Raw genomic sequence first — 17,495 nt, forward strand, 5'->3', positions numbered from 1 at the left:
CTGTAATCAATAGCAGTTATAGAGCGAGGAGCAGGAAAGGGTGGGGATGTGGGGTGGAGCAGTATTGATTGGCCTTTACAGGAAAGAGCCTTGCCTGACAATGGCAGTGCTGTGGCCACAAGGAACGAGACCCCGCTGTCCCAGTGAGACATCATCTTTGCTTACACTCATCCAGGCGAGAGGGCATAGAGTCTCGAGGCTTGGAAATGGGTGAGGAGAGATGAGCATCCTCTTCTTAAAAAAAAATGACTCTTTCTGGCATCTGAGGGAGCCAAACTCACTCACTTTACTCATAGTGCCCACAGTTTGAGGGTGGAAACCGCAGCCTGCTGGGCTGGGCAGGGTAAGTTTGTTGTTGTTTAATCGCTCAGTCATGTCCCACTCTCTCGTGACCCTGTGGACTGTAGCCCACGGGCTCCTCTGACCACAGGATTTCCCAGGCAGGAATACTGGAGTGAGTTGCCATTTCCTTCTCCAGGAGATCTTCCCAACCCAGTGATGGAATTCATGTCTCCTGCATTGGCAGGTGGATTTTTTTTTTTTTTTTTTTTACCACTGAGCCACCAGGGAAGCCTTATGGCAAGGGTCTTTAAGAGGGAGAGAGATTGTATGCTGATGGCTTCAGGCTATACCTATATCCAGGAATGGAACCAGCTCATTTGATAGCATGCCACATGCTCAGGCAGAATAAAGAAGAGCTGACCTGAGTTCAGACTGGAGCCTGATTGCTCAGTTTTAAAACCCAGCCCTGCTTCTTAATGTGTGACCTCAGATGGGTTATTTAAACTGTACCTTGATTCCCCATCAGTAACCTGGAGATGATAACAAGACCTACTTCCTAGAGTGGCTCTGATCAATATGAGAGTTCATCTATGTAAAGAATCTGGAACAATCCTGGTATATACTAAATGCCATGTACATGTTGTTTTTATGATCTGACAGTGATGGATACCTGGGTTGGCACCCATGATTAATGGGTACAAACTTAAGGGTACACATTTCTCTATACAAACAGGGTCATCACAGCATTCACCTTCTGCTGAGGTGAACACAGGGCTCAGGACTCAGCCTCTGTTAAATAATTCTGTTAGTACATCGGCCCATTAGCTACAGGATTTCTCTACCCTTTTTATATATTTCTTTTTCTAAAAGCTTTAAAAAAAGACCACATACAGATATACAGAAATAAGGATAAATTGGATTGGGAGTGATAGCTTCAGAGCCTAATAAATCCAGCCTAGACGGGTATGTATTTGTTCAACAAACAAAGAATTTCTGCTCTGTGTGAGACAGTTTTAATTGATGTGACAGTTTCCACGTGTGAACCTGAGCCCCGTGTTGATCCATTCAGACGTGTAATCATCCCTCTGCAATGCCCTGCTAGCTTTCCTGTAACTGGAAATCTTGTGGCTTAGAACAATGTGCTCAAAACAGAAAATAGTAAAGAAAAACAGAGTTGCCACAATATTTTTCATTGAAAAATATTCCTTTTTGAAGTATAGTTTAGTTTTCTTTTACAGACGTGGGTGAATTTTCAGTTTTGGCGTGTGAACGGATTTAGGGGTTTATTTTTATTTTTATTTTTTCCAGTTTTACGCCTGGACACATGACTAATACAAGTTGGCAGATTGGCAAGCAGATACTAAGGAACACATTACAAACTCTTTTAAAGGTTAGAACCGGAAGGGACCCTAGAGATCCTCTAGCTCATCTCCTTCCATTAAAGATGAACCCAGAAAGGTGTCTTGGCTTTTGGGGCTTAGTCTTTTGATTCCAAGCCCAGTGCTATTTCACATACCATGAGTTTGTACATCAGCCCTTCCCCTTTTTCAATTCTCCTTCTGTTCTCAGATTTGTATATTTGATAATTCAGTTCAAGTTGGTGAAAACGCACTGAATGCCTACTTGGTGCCAAACATTGTGTCAGGTCCCGGATGCAGAAATAAGCTGTGGACCCCACCACGGAGCCCGTAGTAGATGGTGTTATGCAGTTCTTCACTTCCTTTCACCGTGAGAGGACTGTATTTAACCTGGGTCATTGACGTCAGATGTGGTCACGTGAGTAGCTTTGACCAATGAAGCTTGGGCGGAAGTGATGTAAGTCACTTCTGAGCAGAGGCTTTTGGGGGCACTTTATGGTCCTACCCACGTTTTCTCTTTTCTATCTGCCAGGAGAGTGGCGTGTCCAGAAGAGGGCTGCACCTTTAGCTGGGTACCACCTGGAGAGAAGACATGGAGTAGATCCAGAGACACAGCCGCCACGTAACGTGACGAGAGATAAATCTTCGTGCAGTGAGTGCCTGAGACCCTGTGGTCGCTCATCCTGCAGCATAGCCAGCATAAGCAGATGACTGCGGAGAAGGTGGCGGGTTGGTTAGGGAGTCAGCTTATTACCAGCTGAAACATGGGGTGACGGATGCTCTGCTAGAGGGATACACAGAAGAGTCAGACGTAGGCCAAAAGACGGAAAAAACTGTGGGGAACAGGTATCAAGAAAGACTTTCTAAAAGACGCAGTAACTCTGAAGGGTTTTAAAGGTTGAAGAGAAATTCATCATCTTAGGGGCTTGAGGGGTTTGTTTTTAGGCATTCTAATCAGAAAGATCAGCACGCACAGACATGAAATATCACGGTATGTTTGAGAATTGCCTGTAATGTCCACAACTGGGGGCCAGGATCAGATCCCTTCATCTCTGAAGCCTATTGGGTATATGCAGACACTCAGATAAAAAAATGTATCATTTATTTTGTTTTAATTTTTATTTAATTTTGCATCATTTATTTTGATCAGAGCTTTGGCTAAAAATTTTCATCTGATCTCACACCCTGGAGATGTAAGCTGGACTGTGTGTGAGCCATAGAGGCCCTTTTTCAAATCTTTAATTTTAATTTTAATCACATAGTACATATACATAGTTTGCCTTGCTTCTCTCCTTCACACTCCCATTCTCCAGAGCAGTCACTCTGTTTTTATAGCTCATTTCTCTCTCTTTTTTTAATACATGGCTGTGTTTTAAAATAATATCTTTTGTTGCTATTTCTTGATTTGCTAATTTTAGAACTTGTACATTGACTTTCTACCATGGTAGATGAGAACTTAGCTCTCCCACACAATTCTCCCTCAATTTCATTCCAACACTTCTCCTTCTATCTTTCCAACATAAACTTATTTTTTGTTAAATCGATACTTTGTTTATATATTAATGAATGTGCAAATATTTCTTCCCGAGTCAAGTAGTGTCCTGTGACCAAGTGTCCTCTTTTGTACAGTTCTTTGTTTCTTCCTAGAGTTAATAATTGCCTCCTTTTACATTGACCTGATGTCCAAAGGTACTTATAATGCATTTTTTTCAGATGGTTTAACAATTCTGCTAACACCTGTCAATTTTTCCTACAGTTCCACTTTGTCCTACAGTTATTCCTCCAGGAACTTTCTGTTTCTCTGCTTTAGTCTGGATTGGCTGCTTTTGGAATTGAAACAGTGGATAGTTGTCATCTTGAGACTTTCCTTTATCATCATTATGAATATTTCCTTTACTGCCTTCCCACATTGGATCCTCTATTTACTGAATCTCTCATCTCTTTGAGCCTGGTGGGCTGCCGTCTATGGGGTCACACAGAGTCGAACACGGCTGAAGTGACTTAGCAGCAGCAGCATCTCTTTAGTGGACTATCACTGAACCCCATAAACTCCAGTTTCTAATAACTTCTTAAGAATTCGTGCTTGGGAGGTAATTTTCTGGAGTCATTGGCTACCTGGAAATAATCTATGCTATTCTGGCATGTGACCGATAATTTATTTGAGATAGAATTCTTGATTTAAAAATATTTTATTTCTTGGAGAAGGAAATGGCAACCTACTCCAGTGTTCTTGCCTGGAGAATCCCAGGGACGGGGGAGCCTAGTGGGCTGCCGTCCCTGGGGTCGCACAGAGTCGGACACGACTGAAGCGACTTAGCAGCAGCAGCAGCAACCCTGTCGTGGGAGGTTACAGCTCCCGCTGTGTTATAGCCGAGCGCTAGACATGGACCAGCTGTAAAGGGAGAATCTCAGTTTACCCGTGGAGCCTCCCCAGCGGATCGCAGACCTGTTTTCCAAGCTGCTGGTTTCTGGTGTATAACTGCTAGTGTTTCTTAAGGGTTTCCCCATTTGATTTAGCTTTGTGAAGTATCTTTTATCATAATCATAACTTGCTTTTCAAGCAATGGTACATGACCTGGTTCAATGTTTGGTTCTGAATTTATAAACTGATGTGTTTAGATATCTTGATGTAACTTGACAAGTCCTCAGTAGGGAACTGTGAATTTCTGTAACATTTTGATATGTTTTAAAGCACCTGACTTAGATCTTTTTGAATAAAGCACTCTCAAAAAGAAAAAAAAAAAAATAAATAAAAATATTTTATTTCCGAATTTAGAAGGTATATTTAACATCTGATGTTTTTGAAGAAGTTTGATGTTTTCTTTTTCTTGTGTCTTTTACTTGTTTTTTTCTCTTTAGAAGACTTTAGAAATTTTCATTTATTCCTCATGATTTAAAATGTCATAATGATTATGGTGGCATGCACTGACTGGTATATATCTTTTTCTCATTTTTTTATGCAGGGCTAATCAGGAGACTAACATCCTTTGTTTTTCTCCTAGTCTTCTCTTTTTTCTTTTGCATTTTCACTCGGTGGAAGATTTCTTCAGTTTTTGTCTTCTGAATCATGTGAGTTTTTGAAAAAAAATTTAATTATATTTTTAACTTAAAAAAGGCTTTTTTCATTTAATTTTTTCATTTTTCATTGTAGGCTCTTCTTGTTTTGTGAATACAATCTTTCCTTTAATATTTGTGGACTGGTGTTATTGCTCTTTCTGAACTTTTGTTCCTTGCAAAATTTCTATTGTTAGATCCCTTTTTTTCCTGTTTACTTGCTCCTTTTTTCCTGTTTAAAACTTTAAAAATTAAAAAAAAAAACCAACTCTGATGATTCTCAACTGTTTATTCACATTTAAGGAAGAGACACTAAACGTTGATTTTGGAGGCTTGTTATGTAAGGGCCAGAATCTGCTGACCGATGGGCTTTATCAGGATGATTGGGTGGAAAATAAATCTTTTTATTGAGGGAACTTCAGATATCGGTAACTGGAGTTCTCTCTGGGGCTGTTCAATTCTTCAGAGTAGAATGTTTCAATCTACTGGCTGGTGATGTTTCAGAGTTGCTGGGTGGGTCAGAGAAAAGACTAAATCCGCCACTCTTCCTTACTCTTCACCTTCCGCCATACTTGGTGTTCTCAAGTCCGATATTGTGCTTATTTAGTTTCTCCAAAGAAAAAATTTCTCATTTCCTGAAGGATAAAGGGCATGACTGACTGGCTGTGTTGGGAGAGGAAGGACCCCTTCCGCAGACAGACTTTCCACCCATGCCCCCTGTCCATCAGGCATCTGAACCCAGCGCCACAGTGCTTGGTGCTGCCAAAGGCTGAGCTTTCCAGCACTCTGTAGGGTGAGTCTGCCTGCGCCATAGACCCTTGGCTTGTGATTCCTTTCTGCTGACCCAGTTACCACTCTTCCTCCTTCATTCTCTTAAAAAAAATAATTGTGAAACGCTCTAATTCTCAGTTTTTCCCTCTCACATTCTTGTCCTTGGTTCGTGCCTTTGTAGTTTGTTTCTAAAGGGTAGGCTGTTGACCCACAGGCTCACAGGCTTCCCTGGGGGTGATGCCTGTGTCCTGGAGAAGAAGGGGATGGGTGACTGATGTCTGTCTGGGTCGCACAGCTCCTGAATTTCCCTTGCTGGCTCCTCTTCTTCATACTGTCCCTTGAATGTTGGTGTTCCTCAGGCTTCTGCCTCACAAGGACTCTTGTGGCCCTGTGTGTGCTAAGTCACTCCAGTCTGACTCTTTGTGACCCTATGGACTGTAGCCCACCAGGCTCCTCTGTCCATGGGATTCTCCAGGCAAGAATACTGGAATGGATTGCCATGCCTTCCTCCAGGGAATTTTCCTGACCCAGGGATCGAATCTGAGTCTCTTGTATCTCCTGCATTGACAGGCAGGTTCTTTACTACTAGCACCACCTGCTGAGCTAAAGCCCGGGGCCAGGACTGCTCTCTGCTCTGCAGCCCCTTTCTCTCAGCTCACAGCCTGGTTTTGGCTCCAGAACTGGAGAAAGAAGCAGAGAAGATGGAGGAGCAGGGCTGCTCTTTGCCAACTGCTTGAGGCCCCTGGCTCTCTCTTCCTTTGGTCTGACCTTGCTGCTTGTTTGGCCTTAAAGTGGTTTTTCGTGACCCCAAACAGGAGGGGCTCCCAGACTGGCCCAATTATACGGGCCTCATGGGAAGGCAGGCATGTAAGGAAAACCTCTTTTTTCCTGGTCCAGCTCTTTCACTCATTCCAAAATGAGCCAGGCGCCACACTAGGTGTTGGAATTACACTTGGGAGAAAAGCAGACTGTATCCTCCCTGGATCTTATCATCTGGTCCCAGGAAATTTACCAACAATAACAACAAAACGAAAGCCTGCCACTCCATAGCACAGAAGCCCCAAGTATGTCACTGCCGAGCTCCTGTTTCTCAGGCCCGGGGTGGGAGGGGGAGGGGGACTCATGGGGAGCAGGGGGCTTTTGAATAGGGGGCTGCTTCATGTCTCCCTGTCATTTGCATGTTGGCTTTCCTTCCCTTGTCATTTTGGCAAATTCCGTCTGTTCTTTAAAACTGTCCAGTAGGCTATTCTGCAAAGTCGTCCCTGACCTGCTCCCCAGCCTTAACCACACTCCTCCTAACCCCTCCCTCCTGATATAATCAATAATGTCCTGGGTTAGGCACTGCTGCAGGGGCTAAGGGGCCCAATGTGGGGAGACCCTGAGCAGTGTGTGGGGACATGCCTCCTTGGGTTGAGTCCTAGTTAGGTGTCCCAGCTCTCCCACACACTGCTTTGGCTTCGGACAAGTGAATTAACCTCTCTGAGCCTCAATCTTCTTATCTGTAAAATGAGGATAATAAAATGCACCCCAAAGCATTAGGGTGGAGATGGAATGACTATGGTACGTAACAGGAGCATATAACTGGCCCTTAGATGTTGTGTCCCTCCCCTTTCTCCTTTGAGCTTCCAGTCTCATAAGGGGAGAATGACAAGCAAATCAACAGATGTCAGAAGTGCTGTGGGTAAGGACAGTGATGTACCTGCCGTCGATGTATGATTCTACTTCCTTGTCCCTCCACTTGACTGTCAGCTCCCGTGTTAACAGGGTTTTCCCCAGCACAGAGCACAGTGCCTGGCACTCAGGGTTGCTCAGTAAACATTTGAGGAAACCAAATGGGAATGACTCCTGATCACAGTTTTATTTATTTATTTACTTATTGGCTGTGCTGCGTCTTCATTGCTGCATGGCTTTCCTCTAGTTGTGTTGAGCTGGGGCTCCTCTCTCTCCGCTTGTGCTGTGCAGGCTTCTCAGTGCAGTGGCTTCTGTTTTGGAGCACGGGCCCGAGAGCGTGGGCTCAGTAGTTGTGGCACATGGGCACGGTTGCTCCACTGCCTGTGGGATTGTCCTGGACCAGGGTTCGAACCTGTGAACCTTGTTTTGACAGGCAGATTCTTAGCCATTGGACCACCAGGGAGGTCCTTGCTCTTCAACATGCCCCCTGCCAAGCTGCTCCTGCCTTAGAGAAGGGGAAAGGATGTTTTATCAGCCATCTGGGTGAGAATCTTCCATCCTCACTAGAGGCTAATTTTTCCAAACGTTATCCAAGTTTGGGACACGAGTATCTCCCACGCCTCTAGGATGGTGGGAGTGAATGGACACAGATGAGGGACGACTCAGCTGAAGACCTCTTAGTAGACCAGCCCCTCTCTGCCTCCTTCCCTCTGAGCATCCAGACATGCAGACCTCCCTCCGTCAGCTTATCCATCCTCTTCAAATAAGTCTGTCTCCCAAGAACCAAACATTTTCTCTCCCTGGCCCTGACTTGGAATGAAACGACTTAGCCCATCGACAGTTTTATGGTCCCTCGCCTTCCATTCCTCTTGTCGAGTCATCACGCTGGTGAGAGCCCAGCCCAGGCTGATTTATGCAGCTCTCCCCGGCCCTGGTGGATTCGGAGTCTGGAACAATGAGACAGGGCTATCCATCACCCATCTGTTCAGATCTCCCTGGACTCGTTGGGAAGGAAGGAGGGGTGGGTGGCAGAGAAGACAGCCTCAGGGGTTCTGCCCAGAGAGCGTTTGTCACATTGATCGAAGGCACAGGGTGGGGGGATTGGGGGCTTTTTAGCTCACCCCAAGCCTACACTGTGACAGCAGAGATTGAGTGGAGGGGGACGAGGGTGAGAGAACGCATGGGGAGGGCAGGGAGGGAATTGGAACTCAGAAGGCTGCTGGTGACCACCAGCGCTATCTTCGTGTGCTCCAACTCAGGATGTAGCAAGCAGCCCCAGGTCCAGCCACAGTGAACGACCGCCAGCTTCTCCATCCTATTGGTACCATCCTACAGCCTCCTATAGCACCGTGCCCGCCACGTGGTAGGCATGCTGCAGAGACATGCATTTGTTGATTGACCAAGCCTCCCTTCCTCCTTCCCCCCTTACCTGATCTCAGGCTCAGAGACTGTTCTGAGAAGTCCTGGCACACAGAGGCATGCTGCCTCTGTGCTTCTGTGGATGTGTGGGTGTGGGTCCTACGTGTTCTTCTGTGATGAGTGTGTGTGTGCACAGGTGCATGTGTACAACACACGTGTCCACACAAGCCCACACACGAGAAAGAACTTTCTGAGAATCAAGCTTCTTAAATTCTAGAGTGGATGACTCAAGGAAGACCATGGCTTTGGCTTCTGTGAAAAATTTAATGATTGAACCCTGGGGCTGGAGGGGGTGGAGAAGCCTCTAAATCATCAGTCCCCCACCTTTTGGGGGTAATTTTTCCATGGACAGAAGTGGGAGGATGGTTTTGGGATGATTCAAGGACTTCCCTGGTGGCTCAGACAGTAAAGATTCTGCCTGCAATATGGGAGGCCTGGGGACGATCCCTGGGTTGGGAAGATCCCCCAGAGGAGGGCATGGCAACCCACTCCAGTATTCTTGCCTGGAGAATCCCATGGACAGAAGAGCCTGGTGGGCTACAGTCCATGAGGTCACAAAGAGTCGGACACGACTGAAACAGCTAGCACAGCACACACATTACGTTTATTGTGCATTTTATATTTCTGTTATTATTACATCAGCTCCACCTCAGGTCATCAGACATTAAGGTCCCGGAGGTTGGGGACCCCTGCTCTAAATGGCCTCCTCTACTTCCGACCCCTGTTCAGCCAACACAGGAAGGGGCTGGTATGTGATTATCACCCACAAATAGCTTGAAATCGTCATTGCTCCCAAGGACCCCACCCTCTGGTCTTGGGGATCACTTCCCAGGAAACACACTGTGGCTGGAGAAGTGACGGCCCCCAGTACTCCCTGAGCAGAGGGCTGGCTGCAGCGCCGTGCGTGCCACCTCTGGCCGTGAGCAGACTCTGGGGAGAGCATGTGGTTGTCAGGAAATTAGAGGCTTTGTTCAAAGCCAGGAAAAGAAAATCGACGCCCAAATCTGGGAGCTGAAGAAAAGAATTCAAGAGCCGCGGGGCGGTTGTGGCTTTGTCGTGAATTTTTTGTTTTAGTGCTGCTGAAGCAATAACATGTAATGGCCCGAGCGTCGCTGCCTCCCAGCGCCTGGGAAGTTGGCTGACCTGAGGAGAAGCCAAGGGTGGCTAATGAGTCATTAAGAGTCTTTATCAAATTAGGATTATAATCCATCTCAACATGCAGAGGAGAATGTTTCAAATTATCTGCTTTCTTAATTGCAACTCAAAGATTTGGCAGGAAATTATCATGAGAGATAACGTCTGGAAATTGACAGATTGTGCTGATGTGTGTCTAAGTTTCCATAACTGTAATAGCTGGAGAATTCATCCACACACGTGCATCATGCTGACACTGATCCTTGGATGCACAGACACCCCTGCTGTGCATACTGATTCAGCGTACCACCCAGACAGACAGACAGACAGACACAAACACAGTAAGTCTGCCCACGGCACATCAAGCCGTCAGCATTTGTTAGGCAATTCAGATAGGCCGAGGTTGCTAACAAATGCTGAGAGATTGGGAAGGACAAGATATAAAAGAAACACTTCTTGATTTTGAAAAGTTCAAAATCTGCTTGGAGATGTAATGCATACTTGAAATTTTTTATTTTTATTCTTTTAAATTTTTTTTAGCCCATGCTGTGTGCTGTGTGGGAGCTTAGTTCCCCCACCAGGGACCAAACCCGAGTTCCTGGCATTGGAAGTGTGGAATCTGGACTTCCACTGAACTGCCAGAAAAGTCTCTGCACTTGAAGTTAAAGAACACGTTCAAAGCAGCCTTCCACTGCATACTGCTAGAGTGGAAACGTGAGCATAAGAATGCAGAAGGATCCAGGACGCAGGTGTCCGGATGAAGTAGAGTTTCTGGAGAGGCTGAGTTTTGACGTGAGTGTGGCCTTTCCCACTGCAAGTTGTAATAGAGGCCAGTGGGGAGGAAAGCAGAAGAAGCCAAGCCAAGTCTGTCCAGAGGTCCTGGGAAGGGTGGGGCTGGATGACACACCCTGGTTTGGCTGGAGAATCCAAGCTGAGATTAAGCCAGGAGAGCTTTAAGCTCACCCCTTCCTTGCCCTTCCGACCCAGCCTCACTTTCTTAGCCTGTAGAATGGGAGAGGGATCTGAAGGCAAACACCTGTAAGACCCCTGTATGTTCAGGGAGGGTGATCTGTTCATCCTTAGAGTCCAAGGGCTTAGGATGAGCCTGGTCAGTCTGGATGCTGAAGGGGAACCAATACTCTGGCACATTGCTTGGCGGCTCTCAGTCACACGCATGCTAAAGGAGGATGAATGAGGGAGTGAGGGAGTGAGGGAGTGGACGTGTATGCTTTTGAGGAAGCAGTGCAGGACAGTGGTTTGGAGCGTGGTTTCTGGAGGCAGGCTGCCTGAGTCTCCTCCTGGTGACAAGTTACTCTCCTTACCTAAGCTTTCATGGGAATGCTATGGGGAATTCATGAGACACAGCATGCTGAGCACTTTACATGGAATCTGGCACTGAACAAATAAATCCATACATATTGGCTATTATTATTATTATTATTGGTGTCATTCGATTTTGTTCTTTTTTTTTTTTGCTAAGCAAGCCATGTTTCCCGCACTGCGTAAGCTGGATATCTTGCTTTCTCATTAGATCATTCTTCTTCACCCTCCTCCTATGACGTGATAAGGCATGACCAGCTTCTGCCGGGGCTGTGGCCCTCTCCCCTTCCCAGAGTTGTTGCTTGGTTCTCAGAGCCCTGCCATCAGGCTGCTGTAGGTCCAGAATGAAGGTACCAGAATGAAGTCGGGCATCCAGCCGTGTGAAATCTTCAACTCAGGAGGGCTTAGAGGTTGGCTGCAGCATCAGGGGCAACAAATACGGATCAAGTTCATCCCTGGAGACGGGGAGGACTTGGTGCACTGGATGGGCGGAAGGGTGCAGGGTGGTGATGATGACAGGGGTGAGGATGGGGATGGAGTTGAGGGAGAGGGTGGTGAGAGGGTGACAACTGTGATGCTGATAAGGTGGTCGAAAGGATATGGGGGCTGGGTCCCTCTGTACAGATAGGAGAAGAGGTCTTGGTTTTGGAGGGGGATGTTTCAAATACTCCATGTAACCCTGGGGGCAGAGGAGAGGGGATCTTAGCAACCTCTGAAGTCTGAGGGGGGAGGCACTGGATGTCCTGCTGGCCTCCCCTCACCCCATCACCCTTCGGCTGCCAGTGATACATGATCAATGATAAAAGTTTCAGCATCCGGACACAGCTATACCAGGGCGAAACCAAAGCCCAGACAAGAGGCTTTAATAAAATTCGAAGGCAAGTCACACAATAATTTTAAATTTTCTAATAGCCACATTAAAAAGGTAAAAGAAACAGGTGAAAATAGTTTTAGTAACCTATTCTGTTTGATTCAATGTATTTAGAAGACTATCACCTCAGTATCTCATTGTTGTTCTGTTTAGCTGCCAAGTCATGTCTGACTCTTGTGACCCCATGGACTGTAGCCCACCGGGCTCCTCTGTCCATGGGGTTTCCCAGGCAAGAATACTGGAGTGGGTTGCCATTCCTTCTCTAGGGGATCTTCCTGACCCAGGGATGGAACCTGGGTCTCCTGCATTGGCAGGTGGCTTCTTTACTGCTGAGCCACCAGGGAAGCCTGTATTATCTCACACGTATAAGCTAATTATTGATAAATAGTTTGCACTCTTTTGTATACCGTCTTCTAAATCCACTATGGGCATTATGCTTACAGCACATCTGAATTTGCACACCAGTGCTCAGCAGCTTGTGGTGGCCAGTGGCTGCTGGGCGGGTCAGCACAGCTTTACATCTTCCTTCCTCAAATTTTGGCTACCAAATTCGTGGGATGCCATTTCCCATGAATGACTCATTTTTTAATCCATTAAATATTAATTTTTTTAAATTGGGAGACACTTGCTTTACAATGTTGTGTTAGTTTCTGCTGTGCAACCACATGAATCAGCCGTATGTACACCTATGTCCCCTCCCACGAGTGGCTCTTTCGGGCGATCATCTCAGCAAGTTCCAGTCTCAATATCCTCTCTCCCAATAGTCCCATTCCTCTGTCCTTTCAGACCGGCTGGGACACGGCCTACTCCCTGCTAGCACCTGGAACAAGGTGCAGGATCGCTCCAAACTCTTTCCTGTTTCCTGCAGAGTCCCTCATCTGGAGCTAAGGCCTGGCAGCTCCCTTGACAGCTTATATGTGTGTGTGTGTGTGTGTGTGTGTGTGTATTGGGAGTGGGGGTTGGCAGAAGTGAGGCATGGGCGGGAGATGGTGCTTGAAGAATCCCCCCAAAGGTATGTCAGCACCATAAGAAAGATGGGTTTTCTGAAAGGCTTTGGGGACCATATTGCTCCTCTATTAGAGAAGCCGGTTAGAGACATGACCCAATTAGCTGCCTGTCTGTGCCCAGAGGACAGGCTGCAGCCCCCGTGCTTCAGAGTGCGGGAATGGAACGCAACGGAATACCCAGAGAGGCTTTCTCAGGGTAAAAGAAAAAAAAAAAAAAGAATCAGAGTCTGAGGGGCCTTGACGTCCCCTCTTGCAGCTCAGAGCACGGTCCTGGAGCACTGCCTTTCAGATGATTTATAGAGCCTGAATTTTCACTGCTCTGGTCCCCAGCCCCAGTCTCCGAAGGAATGTACCTTCAGGCATTTAATCCTTCAGGCATTTAATCAGAAGCAGAATCTTCTTACTTGGCCCTGACTGGCGGAGCGCCACTGTCCCACCTGGTTCCAGGGTTAGGAAAGGGCTGTAAGTAAAGAGTAAGCACCATTTTCCGCTTTCCCTTGCTCCCATCATCTGTGTTTTCAGCCCTCAGAGCCTGTTGCAGCATTCTCAGTAAATGCTCTCTCCCATCCTCAGGCCAATTAAAGAAGCTCTATAATAAAGGCACGGGCAAGTGCCATGGAAACCCTGGGAAAGGGCCATTAAATCTAATGGCTCTGTTTATTAGGGAGCCTCCCATGTGCCAGGGACTGTGCTGAGCTCCTCGCCTTCAGTACATCCTCTCATCTCCATGGGCTTCCTAGTTGGATATTATCATCATCCTCATTTCACAAGAGCAGAAACGGAGACTTGGAGAGCATCAGGAGCCTCCCAGACACCTGGCTATTTCATGATAGGGTGGAGATTTGAGTCAGGTCCCTGTGATTCCAAAGTGAGTGCTCTCTGCTGGAAGGACCAAGGAAGTTTTGAAAAGAGGTGATATTTCAATGAAGTCTTGACAGCAGTTACAATTTTGGAAGGTAGGGCAAGAACCAAAAGTCAAGGCTGAAGGCACAGCGTGAGCAAGTATGGAAAGTGTTAGCTGCACGTGGAGTGTTTTCACATCCATGAGTGTCCAGGGTGGCTAGGATGGAAGTGCCCAAACCTTTCCATTACAGTGACTTTTTAAAACATTAAGAAACTATATTTTAGAGCAGTTTGGGGTTCACAGCAAAATTGAACAGAAAGGATGGGGATTTCTCCTATATTCTCTGCTTTCCGCCCCGACATGAACTGCTTCCCTCAGTATCAACATCTCCCATCAGAGTGGAACATTTGTTATAACTGATGAACCTACATTGCCACATCATCACTCGGAGTCTGTAGTCAGTGACAGGGTTCACTCTTGTTGTACATTCTGTGGGTTTGGATAAATGTGTAATGGACAAGCAGTCATCACTATTAGTTCAGTTCAGTAGCTCAGTTGTGTCTGACTATTTGCAACCCCATGGACTATAGCATGCCAGGCTTCCCTGTCTGACACCAAACTCATGTCCATCAAGTTGGTGATGCCATCCAATCATCTTATCCTCTGTCATCCCCTTCTCTTGCCTTCAATCTTTCCCAGCATCAGGGTCTTTTCCAATGAGTCAGTTCTTTGCATCAGGTGGCCAAAGTATTGGAGCTTCAGCATCAGTCTTTCCAATGAATATTCAGGACTGATCTCCTTCAGGATGGACTGGTTGGATCTCCTTGTAGTCCAGAGGACTCTCAAGAGTCTTCTCCAACACCACAGTTCAAAAGCATCAATTTTTCAGCACTCAGGTTTCTTTATGGTACAACTCTCACATCCATACATGACCACTGGAAAAACCATAGCTTTGACTAGACAGACCTTTGCCGATAATGTCTCTGCATTTTAATATGCTGCCTAGGTTGGTTATAGCTTTTCTTCCAAGGAGCTGTTTCATTACAGTATCATACAAATAGGATCATATATCATCATTATAATACCATACAAAGTATTTGGCTGCCCTAAAACCCCTCTGTTCTCTACCTATTCATATCCTTTCCCCCTCTCTAGACAGGTCTGTCTAGCCAAAGCTATGGTTTTTCCAGTAGTCCTCAGCCCTAGCAACCACTGATCCTTTTACTGTCTAAACAGTTTTGCCTTTTCCAGAAAATCATACAGTTGGAATCATTCAGTGTGTAACTTTTTCAGGTTGGTTTCTTTCATTTAGCAATATGCATTTAAGTTTCCTCCATGTTTTCTCAAGGCTTGATGGTTTATTCCTTTCCTAGTGCTGAATATTATTCCACTGTCTGGATGTACCACAGTTTATCTATTCACCTACTGAAAGACATCATGGTTGCGTCTGAGGTTTGCCAACTATGAATAAAGCTGCTGGAAACAAACATCTGTGAGCAGATTTTTGTGGGAATGTAAGTTTTCAGTTCATTTGGGTAAACACCAAGGAGTGTCTTACAGTAAGATCCATGAGTAGTTTTGAAGAAACTATCAAACCATCTTCCAAAGTGGCTGCACCACTTTGCATCCCCATCAGCAATGAAGGAGAGTTCCTGTTTCTCTGCATCCTCACCAGCATTTGATGTTGTCATGTTCCAGACTCTGGCTATTCTAATAACTGTTCAGCGGTCTTGTTTTAATTTGCATGTGCCTGATACTTTAATTTAAAGGTCCGTCTAGTCAAGGCTATGGTTTTTCCTGTGGTCATGTATGGATGTGAGAGTTGGACTGTGAAGAAGGCTGAGTGCCAAAGAATTGATGCTTTTGAACTGTGGTGTTGGAGAAGACTCGTGAGAGTCCCTTGAACTGCAAGGAGACCCAACCAGTCCATTCTGAAGGAGATCAGCCCTGGGATTTCTTTGGAAGGAATGATGCTAAAGCTGAAACTCCAGTACTTTGGCCACCTCATGCGAAGAGTTGACTCATTGGAAAAGACTCTGATGCTGTGAGGGATTGGGGGCAGGAGGAGAAGGGGACGACCGAGGATGAGATGGCTGGATGGCATCACTGACTCGATGGACGTGAGTCTGAGTGAACTCCGGGAGATGGTGATGGACAGGGAGGCCTGGCGTGCTGCGATTCATGGGGTCGCAAAGAGTCGGACACGACTGAGCGACTGAACTGAACTGAACTGAACTGATGACATATGATGTTGAACATCTTTTCATCTGCTTACTTGCTGTCTGTATGCCTTCTTTAGTGAGGTGTCTGTTCAGGTCCTTTTCTAATCAGGTTGTTTGTTTTCTTCATGTTTAATTTTAAGAGTTTGTAATATGTTTTGGATAATAGTCCCTTATCATGTCTTTGCAAATATTTTCTCTCAGTGTGTGGCTTGTCTTCTCATTCTCTTCAAGCAGTAGTTTTAACAATACAGATTCCCAGGCCCTTCTCCAGACCAGCTTCCTCCAGGGCTGGAACCAGAAACCCTGAATTATAAAGAGGTTTCCCAGGGGAGTGTCATGCAGGAAGTCCATGGGCAGCACCTGGAACCTCTGAAGCTGGAGTTGGGAGGTGTATGCAAGAACACAGGAGATGAGCTGAAAGGTGGCCGGGGCCAGATGACGAGGAGGAGGTAAGGAATGTGCCACTGAAAGCCATCCTTCTATTATAAGGCCCAATAAACATTTTAGGCTAAATATTATAAGCAGTGAAAAGTGATTGAGGATTTTGAGGAGAAGCCAACATGTGAGCCAACCTTTGTTTTAGGAAGAACATTTTGGTGACAGTATAGGGGAAGTATTGGGCATGTTGGAGTAATGAGACCAGTTAGAAAATCATCAAAATAATCGAGGTGATTGGTGATAAGTCCCTAAACTGGACTGGGGCAATGATGGAGAAGGAAATTCTATTCCATTCCATTCCATTGAACGAGTATTTCTACGATTTTTTTTTTTTTTCTGGACTAAGCACCGTACCAGGTTCTAAGGATTCTAAGATGAAATAAGATACTGTCCCCATGCTCAAAGAACTCAGTCTTTATGTTGAGAATAAAGGAAACAAGTATGCGCACAGTGTTCCGGACTGAACTGTGTCCCTCCTAAATCCATAGGTGGAAGCTCTAACTCCCACTATGGCTGTATGTGAAGATGGGCTTTAAGGTGATTAAAGTTAAATGAGGTCATGAGTGTGGGCCCCTAATCCAATACAACTGGTGCCCTTATAAGAAGAGGAAGAGACACCAGAGGGCATTCTGCTGTCTGGGGCACACAAGGGAAAGGCCATGAGAGGACACAGCAAGAAGGTGCCATCTTCTAGCCAGGAAAAAAGGTCTCATCAGGAACTAATCCTCGTTGGCACCTTGACCTTGGACTTCCAGTCTCCAGAACCGTGAGAAAATAATTGTCTGTGGTTTAGGCCTCTTAGTCTATGGTATTTTGTTATGGTACCCCAAGCAAACTAATACAGACAAGTCTTTAATTTACAAGGTGATATAGACAGGATTCAGTTAGGCCATTGATTAGACATGTCTAGGACTCAGAAGAGGGCTTCCTAGGTGGCTCAGTGGTAAAGAACCCGCCTGCCACTGCAGGAGACCGAGGTTTGATTCCTGGATTGGGAAGATGCCCTGGAGAAGGAAATGGCAACCCAGTCCAGTATTCTTGCCTGAGAAATCCATTGGACAGAGGAGCCTGGTGGGCTACAGTCCATGGGGTCACAAAGTCGGA

Source organism: Ovis canadensis, chromosome 21 (genome assembly GCF_042477335.2).
Source record: "Ovis canadensis isolate MfBH-ARS-UI-01 breed Bighorn chromosome 21, ARS-UI_OviCan_v2, whole genome shotgun sequence".
Taxonomy (NCBI): Eukaryota; Metazoa; Chordata; class Mammalia; order Artiodactyla; family Bovidae; genus Ovis; species Ovis canadensis.